The sequence below is a fragment of the Cupressus sempervirens genome, chromosome 2 (genome assembly GCF_028749045.1).
Source record: "Cupressus sempervirens isolate cs-2001-9-10 chromosome 2, ASM2874904v1, whole genome shotgun sequence".
Taxonomy (NCBI): Eukaryota; Viridiplantae; Streptophyta; class Pinopsida; order Cupressales; family Cupressaceae; genus Cupressus; species Cupressus sempervirens.
In genome coordinates this window covers 782318622-782332080 of record NC_143119.1, presented here as the reverse complement: position 1 = coordinate 782332080, position 13459 = coordinate 782318622, and positions in this window count along the sequence as shown.

Sequence of the window (13459 nt, the reverse complement as noted above, 5' to 3'; positions counted from 1 at the left end):
TCGAGGGTCCTACTAAGCATTTGCACGACAAAATACAACTTCCTACGAATTGGAGGTTAGTAATCAAAATGAAAGTGGTAAGAAGAAAAATGTTAGGATAAAGTCTGAACAACCTACTAATAGTCTTTGTGAAACAAAGTTATAGGAGGTAGTTCCATTTCATTCCTACTCAAGATTACCCAACTTCAAATTTTAATATTCATAAATTCATTAATTCATAAATTTACTCTAGCTAATGTTGGACATTAATCATATGTGTATTAAACATTGATACATTAACAGTATCCTAATTTGTACTAATGAGATTTATAAATAGAATTATGTAATACTTATGATTGTCTACTAAATATGAACCTCAATCTGCACTCTGTTCAGTTTACCATTAATTCTTAGAGTGACATGTATTTTCATAATCCCCTCTAAGCTAAACAAAAGGCATTCTACTACTAACATTTAACTAATACAAAAGCTAATGTTAATAAGAAAATACTAGCTTCCTACTGGAAAATTTTCAACATGATGAACTCCTTTACTAAACAGAAGCATAGTCAAGAAATAAACAAAGAAGGGAAACATAGTTCTCAGATTTGCTATCCAAACATTGGTATGAAACCCAAATAAGTATATAAAACATTATTTCTTTAAGACCAAAATTATTGGTGCTAAATAGGTCTGATTTTTATATCAAGAACTAAATTATATATTCATTAGTGAATCCTTTATACATAATATATCATTTGTTCAAAAAACTATCTATATTATCCCTACTAGCAGGTTCTGGGTTGTGCCCAAAATTCCATATAATGTTACTAAATCCATACCAGTTTCAAACAAACATTATATTAACTATAAAACTTAGCCAACAATAGCTATAAAAACAAATACAATAGAGTCTATAACTAGGCAAGGAGTCGAAGAACAAACCAAAAGAGGCCACACCTAGGGCCATATCTAACATATATTACTAAACTGAAAGAACCTAAACTTGCAAGGATTATCCTTAACATATCAAACCCCATAAAAACTAGACCATCACATAGCTTTTAATGATGAACCTCCTCTTTCTTCCAACATACCATGACTATGTCCCTAGCCTTTTCCACATCATCAGCAGTCGACCCTGGTGGGAATACATACGTCATTAATTCTCTGTTGGACTTGATAAAATTTGGTAGTGAAAATTCCAATCTAGCTAGGTCATTAAAATTGATATTCGGCTTGACATAGGCTTCAAATGCTTGAAGATAATTGATCAACCAATCCTTGCTAGGGTCTTCATGCACTCCCCTCCATCTAAGCAAAAAATTAATGTTGGCCTCCATTTTCAGCCATGCATTGAAGAATTTAATGTTGCCTCTGATGATCATGGATGGTCTCCTAGCGACATTGACAAGCTGCAACTCCTCTAGTTCATATGCCATGTATACCTCAAGAGTCGGAATACACAATTTTTCATCCATGCTAAAGACAACATTTTTCAAACCTACTAGCCAGGTGATATCAAAGATGTTATAACATAACCTGACAATTTCCCCTTTCTCGACACTAGCCCTAGCTAGACATCCTATGAAGGTACCTATTACAGAGTTGTTGGTTTGCTAAGTAAAATCCTAATTGAATGCCCTCTCCCCAATAGCCCAAGTGATAGCGAACCTAGTAATATCATCTACTGGATTAAGAATTCTATTCCACCTTTTCTGCTTCACTGACCCTCTAAATGCCATTGTCGTTACTTCCAGAGCATGAAAGAGGGCGATAGAATACTCCAAGCTTAACCTATCTTCTACAAGGATGGCTAAAAAAATCGTGAAAAGTTTTAGAAAGTCGTGCTATAAATAATAGATGGCGGTCACTTGTATAAAATTCGACACATGTATGAAATAAATCATTGAAGGACACTACTAAACTTGAGCCTAATATTAATGATAATTTCCTAGATGCCTCATGAGTGTCAGTCTTGCTTATCGCTATATATGTATTTTAATAATTACTACTTGAAGTGATGCAAGTATGGTCCTTTAAACTTATGTTTTATTCTAAACCTAATTATCTAAACACAATTTATCCTACTTTATGTATAAAGTCTTCTCCCTCTACTCCTTAATTTGCCAATTTATCTGCGTCGGTGTTGCCTTCACAGAAAATATGTTGAATTCTAACCTCCTCAAATTGATCTATAAGACTTAATACATTTTCCAATTTAGCGTTTAAAATCCAATTTGGTGTCTATTGCTTTCTGACTGCATTTAATATTATTTGGGAATCTCCTTCAATGATTAAATTTTTTAATTTTCATTTTAATACTTAATTTTAAGCCTTATTTTAATGCTTCTAGTTCAGCTATGTTACTAGTAGTACTACCTAAAGGTTTAGCTCGTTTGAACAACCATTCTCCATTTTCTGATCTTATTATGCATCCCAATCTTGCTTTCCTAAGGTTCCCTCTAGATGTTCCATCAAAATTTAGTTTCTTCCACCCTATCGAAGGTGCTTCCCATGTGAATGCTTTTTTGGCTACAGAATCCTTTTTTGGATACACTAAGGGAGGATTAATCAGATGTGTCCAATTTTTCCTTATATTCCCATCCCATTCTGAGAATGTCCCTTCTTTTTTAGTTGTATTCCTAAGGTGACAATTCATAACTTCTATGATAGTTGCCTCAACTTTATTGAGAAATGAGATCTTACTAAGCTCTATATTATGAAATATTCGTCTATTTTTTCCTTCCATGTTTCCCACATAATGATAGATGGTATTATATTCTGAAGTTTGTTATAAATACTTATCATGTTTTTGATTGGCCATCCCCTTAGAAGACCCTAAATATTTTGTGGGAGAGGAGCAATCCACAACAACTTATTTTTAACCCAATACCAACAATCTTGAGCAAAGGGACACTCAAATAGTATATGATTTGAGTTTTCATAGTTGCATTTGCATAGAGTGCATCTAGAAGGTCCTTCGAATCCCATTTTAGTAAATATGTTAGTTGTTAGAATCCTATTTTGAATTGTTGCCCAAAGGAAGATGCTTGCCTTAAGTAAACAAGTTGTATCCCAACATAGATTTGGGGGGTCTCAATATTATCTCACCTTTGCGAATTAATTATAAGATTGTAGCCTAGCTTGACTTTGTATATTCCATCTTGAGATGCTCCCCATGTAAGTTTTTCTTCACTATTATTATGGATCACCATTCTTTCCTTGAAGATGTTCTCAAGGATGGTTTTATCTATTAGTGGTATATTGACATCATCTAAAGATTTCCAAGCCCAAATCTTTGAATCATCAATGTTTACCAAAGTTTTGGCATCTAAAACCTTGGGTCCCCATAGTTTAGTTAATTCAATAATGTTGTTTCTAGATATTCCCGAGTTAATGATCGGAGGCAGACCATCCCAGGAGTCTTCCCAAAACAATGCCTCTTCTCCTCTGCCTAAATCCTAGGTTAGATATTTGTTGACCAAAGGCCTACATTTCATCATAAAATTTCAATTTTCTAATCCACCTGGAGGTTCCCTAATTCTGAAGAGCGGTGAGGGATCTAGTAGATTAAGATATTTGTTATATAGAATTTTTGCCCATTTTTTATCTCTTTCCTTGTATAAACGCCATACTAGTTTAGCTCCTAAAGCCTTATTTTGCCAACATAGGTTTTTTATGCCCAAACCTCCTTGGTTCTTTGGTCATCATATATTATCCCATTTAATCAATGCTTGTTTCTTTTTCTCATATGTTCCACTCCAGAAGAAACTTCTAAGCTTCCCTTCCATTTTTTATTGACAGAGGCAGGTAGAGGGAGACAAGATAAAGGGTAAGTAGGGATAGTCGATAAGATGGATTTAATTTTAGTTACTCTACCTGCCTTAGTCAACCATTTTCCTTTCCATGATTCAGTCTGTTTTTCAATTTTTTCTAGGATGTTATCCCATCCTATTTTGTCCCCGACTCCTTTTTCCAGATATATCCCTAGATATTTACATGGAAAGTTACTCTTTTTATAGCCCATTTGTCTGCATATATATTCTTCCATGTCTCTTAGGGTATTTAAAAAGTAAATTTCTGATTTTTTTGTATTCACCTTTTGTCTGATGCAGCCGTATAATCCATTATAAATTTTTTTAAAGCTTTGGTTTCTTCCTTGGTACTAATTCCTGGAAAAATGGTATCATCAACAAACTGCTGATGGGTAGTATTTGGAACATTTTATGTTACAGTGACACCCTTTATTAGACCATCACTTTGTGCTTTTTGGATTGCTCTACCAAAGGCTTATGTCATAGTTATAAAAAGAAAAGGTGATAAGGGATCTCCTTGCCAAATGCCCTTAGAAGTCTTGAAAAATCCTTCAGGAGTGCCATTAATTAGTAATGATATTTTTGGAGTAGATATGCAGTTAATGATTACATTTATTCATTGTTTGGAGAAACCAAACTTTTCTAGGCATTTACATAGAAACCTCCAATCTACTACATCATAAGCTTTTTGTATATCTAACTTCATAAACATACAAGTTTCTTTGTTTTTAATAGCCGAATGTATGGTTTCCTATATGGTGGATATTCCATCAATGATTGATCTTCCTGGTACAAATCCAATTTGCTCCTCTGAGATAATCCTTGGAAGCAATGCTTTAATCCTATTTGCTATTGCTTTAGAGTAGATTTTATATATAGTATTGCAAAGAGCTATGAGACAAAATTTTGACGGTAACATAGCTGTAGATTTTTTGGGTATTAGTGCTAGGAAGGTATGGTTAATTTTAGCAAGAATTGATCCTCCATTCCTGGCTGCCTCAATAGCTTTCCATAATTCTTCTCCTAAAATTTTCCAACACTTTTGAAAGAAAAAAGCTTGGAAACCATCTGGCCCGAGGATTTATCAGGACTAAGATTGAAGAGAGCTATTTTAATTTCTTCTTTTGTAAAAGGTTTGCTAAGTTTCCTATTATCCTCCTCTATTATTACTTTGGGTATATTTTTTAACATTATTTCTTGTTTGGTCAAATTAGATGAATCATGGTTGTTTAATAGATTCTCATATATGTTACAAAAGTACTTGCTATTTCTACTAGATTATCAATTATACTACCATTGTTGTCTTGAATTTGATTAATAGTTTTAGTAGCTCTATTATGTATGGTACTATTATGAAAGAATTTTGTATTTCTATCCCTTTCTACAAGCCATTTTCCCTTCTTTTTTTTTTTTTGTCTCAAGAGGACTTCTTTTGCTTGAATGTCATCTTGTTTAGTTGGTAGTTCTTTTTCTTTAGTGAATTTTTCGTTATCCATACCATTTTTAATAATTTCATTATTAAGTTTTTTAAGATCTTCTCTATTCTTTAATTTATCTTGGAAAATATTATTGAATAGTGTTTTGTTTCACTTTTGTATGTTTTATTTGAGCATTTTAAGTTTTGATACAAAGCAGTACATTTTTTTATCCGATAAAGTTACATTCATTCCACCATTGTGTAATGTCTTCCATGAATGTTTTGTCTAAGAACCACATTTTTTCACATTTGAATGGGTTCCTATTGGGTTTCTTAGGTTATGTTAATTCAATTTTAACTGGATAATGATCTGATCCTGCTATTGCCTGTATAGATGTTGTTGTGGAAAAATCCAATTCTGCTAATTCTCCTTTGAAAAAGAATCTATCTAATTTTTCTACAATATAACTGAAATCTTTTCTTTTATTGTTCCATGTGAATACTCCATTGCTGGTAGGTATTTCTAATAGATTATTAGTTCTAACCCATTCTCTAAAGTTTATGGTGGCTCTTGACACATTCTGAGTGCTACGAAATTTCTCTTTGAGGTCAAGGATGGCATTGAAGTCACCTCCTATAACCATGTTTATATCAGGGTTAAGTTTTATGAATGCAATTATTTCGTCCCATACTTTTCGCTTATCTGTATTCTAAATAGGTCCATATACATTGATGAGAATGAACTGGAGATTATTCTTATTACTCGCTACCTCACTCATCCAGTTATTGTTTGATACTGTAATCTTAATATTAACTGCTCTATTATTCCAAATGATTCTCATTCCCCCTAATGCTCCATCTGATTCCTTCATTTATGTATTCCATCTTCTTAATTTTTTCTTTAGTTTCTCCCTTTCTTCTTTGTTGAGCTTAGTTTCTTAATTCATAATTATATTTGATTCAAATAATGCTATATTTCATTTTAACATTCTTTGTTTACTAGGGGCATTTAGGCCCCTAGCATTCCATGTAATAATCCTCATTGTTCTTCGAGAAGGCTCTTCCCCTTCCTAGACTTCAGTACCTCAAATATCTTTTTTTGCTCTTTGGCCTAGCCATCTACTTCTCTTAGCTCTTTTAGTGATTTTCTGCCTCTTTTTGTTTTAGATTTGCCACATTTAGGAATACCGAATCCTTCCTGATTAATTAAGATACCCAAGTCTTCTTTTTTTATTCTTCCATATCTACATCCTTGTCTATTAAATCTCTTATTATTTGTTCTGTTGTATTCTTCCCATTTTTGTAGCTCACCGTTTTGACCTGTCTCTGTATTATCATCTTCTATAGTATTATCTTCGTTGTCCTTTAAAAAGGCTTCTATTTCTATAGGGATCAAACATTCCTATGCTTTTTCTGTATCCTTTGGAGATTTTATACCAAAGATATCTTTTCCAGCTACTAGTGTCTGCCAAAATTTGTAGGTTTTTTTCTTTGCTTTCTTTTTTATCGTTATGTTGCTCCATTGTTCTAAATTTGTTGTTGGAATTGTGTATTCTTCTTCCCTGCCTTCTACATTTGTCTCTTTACTATTTTCCATTGTCAAATTGACTTATTGATTCATATTTTTATTATTTACTATGCTATTTTCATCCTCATTTTTCTAACTGTTGTTTTCCTATATTTTGTCTTCCTTTGATTTATTTGCTCTACCGTTGTCCGTGTTGATTTATGTCTTTGTATTGTTCCTTTCCTTCTCTTTATCAAATTCTATATATTATTCTCTTGACTCATGTTCCTAGTGATATTGTTCCCCTACCATAGTATGATCTTCTATATCCGCCTGTAATAGCTTAATCTCATGATTCATTTTATACCATTCTTTAATGCTTTCTTTATGTTTCTTGCATGATGAATTAACTAGAAAAAATTAGAAATTTGTTGTAAATATGAGATTTTTTCATTTCTTACTAATTTATACTTATTTCAATTTGTATCTATATAAACAATCATATCACCAAAAAAATTATTTATTATCAAACAATTGCTTTTATTTTTTGTGTATTTTAAATATTTAATATATTTCAAATTATATTGTCAAGTTATTTAAATTTTAAAAATAATTATTAAATTATTCATATAAAAAAAAATTGACAATCAATATTTTTTAAAGACGTAAAATATAAAGGCACTAAAATGATCCAACCGTCATAAAAAATTCATGACAAACAAAGGTGACAGTCAAATTCCAGGCTTAATAGTAAATATATTTTTATGAGCTAAACAAAAATCTAGCTGATTTCAAATGATTTATATTCTTTTTAGAAGACTAGTTGTTTTGGATTATAATAAATAAGTATATATAGTTAAAAATCTATCATGAGATAATAAAACAAAATTCACTTAACAAGTCGATACCCTCAAAGATATAATATATTAATTAAAGATAGGAAGATGGTATGATATTGTTGTTCAAGTTATAAAGAGAAAAGCATTTTTTATTAATGAAATGTTTAAAAATATATATGCTTAATCTTAATGTAAGAGGCATCTTACTTAAATCTTGATTTTTTGAACACTTGTATTTTGCATCTAAAATATATATATTGAAATTGAAATAGGAGTGTTAAAATATTATGTGCAAATCAATCATCAAGATTATTTTTGTTGGACAATAATTGGAGGGTTCATGAATATATTGATTTTGTGCAAATTGCAAAGATCATTTTTTGTTAGGCAATAATAGGAAGGTTCATCAATACTATAATTATGTGTAAATTGTTGAGATTATTTTTGTTGGACAATGATTTGATCTTCTAAAGCTATAATAAATGTCATGTTATTACATTTATTTACTTTTAAAATATAAATAGGTGGAGTGTGTTATTATTTCACATTAATATGGTTGTTGTCTAATACTTTTTTTGGGTACAACTTGTCATAAGAAACATTATTGTTTTTAATCATTCACTAAGAACAACTATAATATGTGATAGCAAGGCCTCTTTTATTTACTCTTTGATAGCAAGGCCTCTCTTGGAATATGTGATTGTTACTTATGGCTCACATAAATTTTTATTTGATCAAGTAATGAATATCCAAATATAATTATCGGCTATATGAAGATTAGAGTACTAGTTGTATATTAAAATTTTCCTATAGCAAAAAGATAACTATTTGATGCAAACAAATTCTTAAGTGATCTCAGACAAAGAAATATCTACTTATAATTGAAATAAGAGATTTGCATGATAGAAATGAAGAAAATATTAAAAACTAAAATTAAAACTTGGTTTGAGCTAGACCTATAAAACAAATTAAGAAAATCTTAACCTACCAAAATACAAGACATGGTTGAAGTTTAAGTAAATTTTGAAACAAAACTACAATTGTAGAAAAAACTAAGAGTAGACTTTGGAGCTCTTTACTGGGACGTCCTCAAGTAACATTGTCATTCTTTACCAATCATTTCAAAACTTCCCAATTTGCTCGACGTAAGTGCTAGAATCTTTTAAACATGCACACATAGAGATGGAAAAATTGTTGGGATTGTTTAGGGGTTTACCTCATTCAAACCTTTGGTTTGGTCTTTTAACCTCCAACTTTTAAATACCATTTACATTAAGGATTAAAAATAACTAATAAATAATATATTAGATTATAGTGTTAATTATGGTTTGTGAGAAGAACAACCATTACATATAAATAAAATTGAAAATAATGATAAATTAAATAAGTTTTTCATAAATTATATCATGCAATAAGTTTCAAGTTAGGAGAGCACAATAAGAGTGTTACCAACAACTAAGATTTATCCCAATAAATGTGATCAATATAGAAGTGAAAACCCTTATTTGAGGAGCTCTAGTTGTTGTGGAAGTGGAAGTAAATGGTAGTAAAATACTTTGATAGATTGTTGTGATAGATTAAAAAAATTGGAGAAGAGAGAAGAATAGACAAGTCTTGAAAACTCTGTTCTAAAAGTTCCTCAAAAATGGTAAAAAAATGTTTGCTAGACATTGATAGGGAAGAGGTTTGTAGTAGCAGGAAAGAAAAAGGCTCCAGGCCCCAAATAAACCTTGATGAATTACCACCTTTGGTGAAGTTCATAAATTTAAGATTTCCCAGAGTTATTTCAAATATAATAGTAGAGCAATCTCATTTAAATAACAACTATTTTCACTAGAACCTTGATATGTGAGACTTGCATATCATTGCTTACGAGTTGAACATGCAACTTTTTATATGAAGTTGGAAAGATAGTCTTCTGAATTGTTCTGAATATTACCTGATAATGGAGCGGAGTTATGAGCTATGATATGAAATTCTTTGTTTGAATGTGTGAGGTTGAGAAAAACTTTAGAATTTGGTGAGTATAATTAGTTTAGATATCTTAAATACTTGTCAAATAAAAATACAAATTTTTATTTTATTTTACTACATATAATATAAACACAAATTTCTATTTTTTTAACAATTATTTTTATACAGTAAATCATATCGAAACACCAAGAAGGTAATATAGTAAATATATTTTAATGGGAACAGAAAAATCTAGTCGATTTCAAATGAATTTTTTAGAATACATGATTGTTTTAAATTATAATAAATAAGTATATATAATTAAAAATAATAACATCCATCATCATCTAGGCAAGAGCTTACAACACAACAGTAACTTGTGAGCCTCCTATATGGGAGGTCTTGGGTTTGAATTCACATAACACATAAAAATGATTAATTACAATAAATAACAATAATTAATCTAGGCTTTGACCGTTTACTAAATGCATCTAAACTTAACAAAACATGTTTGATTATTTTTTGTCATATTTGTAAGCATAACCTTAATGTTATATTTAATAACATTTTTTGAGCATGCATCTAAACTTAAGCTACTTGTGTTGGCACAACTTTATAAGATGTCTCTTCTTGCTTTGAGATCATCTTTGTTTAAGGGTCCCAAGCTTTGTACATCACCTCTCTTTTAAGATTCTTGTGGCTATCAAACAAGTTAGCAAATTTGCGATTTTGTTGATCATAACTTTTTATTTGATAAAAAATGAATATCCAAATATTATTATCGTAAACTAGGTTGGCCATATGAAGATTAGAATGCTAGTTGAATTATTCAAATTTTGTTATAGAAAAAAGATAACTATTTGATGCAAACAAATTCTAATGCAACCTCAAACAAACAAATATCTACTTACTTATCATAGAAATAAAATAAGAGATCTACATGATAGAAATAACAAAAAATGTTTAAAATTAAAATTAAAACTTGATTTGAGCTAGACTTATAAAACAAATTAAGAAAATATTAACCTACAAAAAATACAAGGAATGGTTGAAGTTTAATTTAATTTTGAAACAACACTACAATTGTAGAAAAATCTAATGCTAGACTTTGGAGCTCTTTACTCTGACGTCCTCATGTAACATTGTCATTCTTAACCAAACACTTCAAAATTTCCCAATTTGCTAGACATAAGTGCTAGAATCCTTTAAACATGCACGCATAGAGATGGAAAATTTATTAGGGTTGTTTAGGGGTTTGCCACAATCAAACCTTTGGTTTGGTCTTTTAACCTAAAGCTTTTAAATACCATCTACATTAAGGATTAAAAGTAACTAATACATAATATTAGATAATAGTGTTAATTATGGTTTGTGAGAAGAACAACCATTGCATATAAATAAAATTTAAAGCAATCATAAATTGAAGAAGTTTCTCATAAATTATATCATGCAATAAGTAGAGAGTTAGGAGAGCACAATAAGAGTGTTACCAACAACTAAGATTTATCCCAATAAATGTGGTCAATATAGAAGTGACAACCCTTATTTGAGGAGCTCTAGTTGTTGTGGAAGTAGAAGTAAACAATAGAAAAGTACTTTGAGAGATTGTTGTGATAGATACAAAAAAATTAGAGAAGGTTCCTTAAGAGAGGGGAATAGACAATTGTCTTGAAAACTTTGTTAATGTGTTTTGCCTATAAATTTGGGCATGATATTTTGGTATCAGAGCCAGGTTTTGCAATGTTGGGCATTAATGGGCCCATGAACAAATGTACAATTTGAACGTTACCTTAAGAAAAGTAGAACTTCAATGAACCTATCTTTCAAGCTAGTGACCTCTATGAGTGATTCAAGTGAAAACCTAACACCCTTATGGTAAACGGCTCAGGGCTAAGTGATCTTAAATAATTAATGATAATAAATGACCTTGTAATAATGACACAAAGATATAATAATATGGAAAAGAAAAATAATATACTATTGTGAAGGAGAGGATACTCTCCTAAGAGAATCAAGCCATAATAGCTATTGTCTTCTTAAAATGAGAAGTAAGTTGTAGACCTTAAACAGGTAATATTACTTAGTAATAATGCTAAATTTTGAAACTTTTGAGGGTTAAAGTACAAAGCGAGAGAAGTATTAATGTAGAAGGTGTTAAAAAAAAAAACCTTAAATAACATGAGAATGAGGAAACTTGCGTAACATCCCTGGATATTCTTAAAATCTAAGTGGACCACGATCATGTCACACATACATAAAGAAATTTTGGGACATACCAAGATTTGAGAGGACCCAGTGGATGTATGACTTACAAGATAGATTATACTTAAGTAAAATCCATGAATCTCTACAAAGCTATGTAGACACAATGCTCTTAATCAAAATTGATAAGAATGACAAATAGAAGAAAACCATAAGAACACAGATAGCACAACATGGTTCACTGAAAACTTGGGCTATGTCCACCTACACAACCATCCAACCTTCTTATTATCTAGTGATTATAGTACAAACCCTTACAACTCAATACCACTGCAAGAACAACCTATCTCATTATATATTACATTTTCACACAACCCCTAACCCCAAGCTATCTTATGTAATATATATTCTCGCTTTAGGGTTACAATATGCCTATCTAAATAAGGCGCAATAAAATAAGAGTGAATTTTTTTAATACTTCTTTGATTAATCGCCACAAAACTAACATACCTATCACAAATTCTTAGTGAAACCTATTCCTCGGAGAATTCATCATTACATCTCGAATTGTGCTTGTTACGAAAATGTGCTAGATTAATATAGAGGCACCTCATGGGTCCTTCTAGTCAAGACCCTTTAGTATCATATTCTAGGTGGTGTGACACAAACCTTGATCCCTTTTTGTATAACCAATGGGCCATTTGTATAATTAGTGTAGAATCCCTGCCTCTGAACAACTTCATGTGGTTATTGATAATAATAGGTAGAAAGATAAGCAACCATAGTCAATTGAAGAACGAGCTCGTAGGCTCAAGAACCCCATCAACAATAAAAGTTGGATCACACTCCTATCTATTACGGGAAACAACTAAAAAATACAAGAGAGTTTTTATCGCATACCATTGATTTCTAATGTATCTATAAGACAACTTTTCTCTTCCTTTCATCAGGAAACCTTGGTATGACTACATCATCCTTGAAATTCCAATTTGATGTGAATTATTTTTTGTATGTTTGTCAACTATATGGGGTATTTATTTCATTGATTTCTTATTATGTTATCACTGCCTCGGGGACATCCCTTGTTTTAATTGAAGATTTATCATTATGGCCACACTTGTGTTTGTTTTCTTTTAATTGGTTTTTCCTTTTTAAATCTTGGATTTAAGTTATTTACAAGGTATTTTCTTGTTGATAAGTGTGTTTTACTATGCTTTATGAAATGGCCATACCAAGAGGTATTCCTGATTATCTGTGCAAGAAATTGGGATACCATAAGATCATCTTGTTATAAGATACAAAGCTTTTAGATAGGGTCCCCAGAACACCACCCCTTCTTATATCGTAGATATGAACCCATTCAAATCGTAGATAGCATAGAAATAGTTTGTTCATTGACCAGTTACGGTGTGAATAGACACCATGTTAAGGACCTTAAGTGAGGGTGTTAAAATTCATAAAAATGTGTAATGGGCACTTGAACAGTTAGACCTAGTCAAGGTTTTGTAATCATTACAATAATGGAAAAGATGAAATGATCCAAATAAGACTAGGGAATTTGGAGTAGAATCTACGTGATGTCAACATTGACCAAACATAGGTGAAACACATGTTCATTGTTTTGATCCTAAAATAATACAAGAAAGTGCCTTCCAAGTATAATTGTTCATATAAGGAGATTTCAGTATGTGTTGGGTTCAATAGGAAGATTCATCGAAAAGATTCATTCTACCTAGGAAAGGAT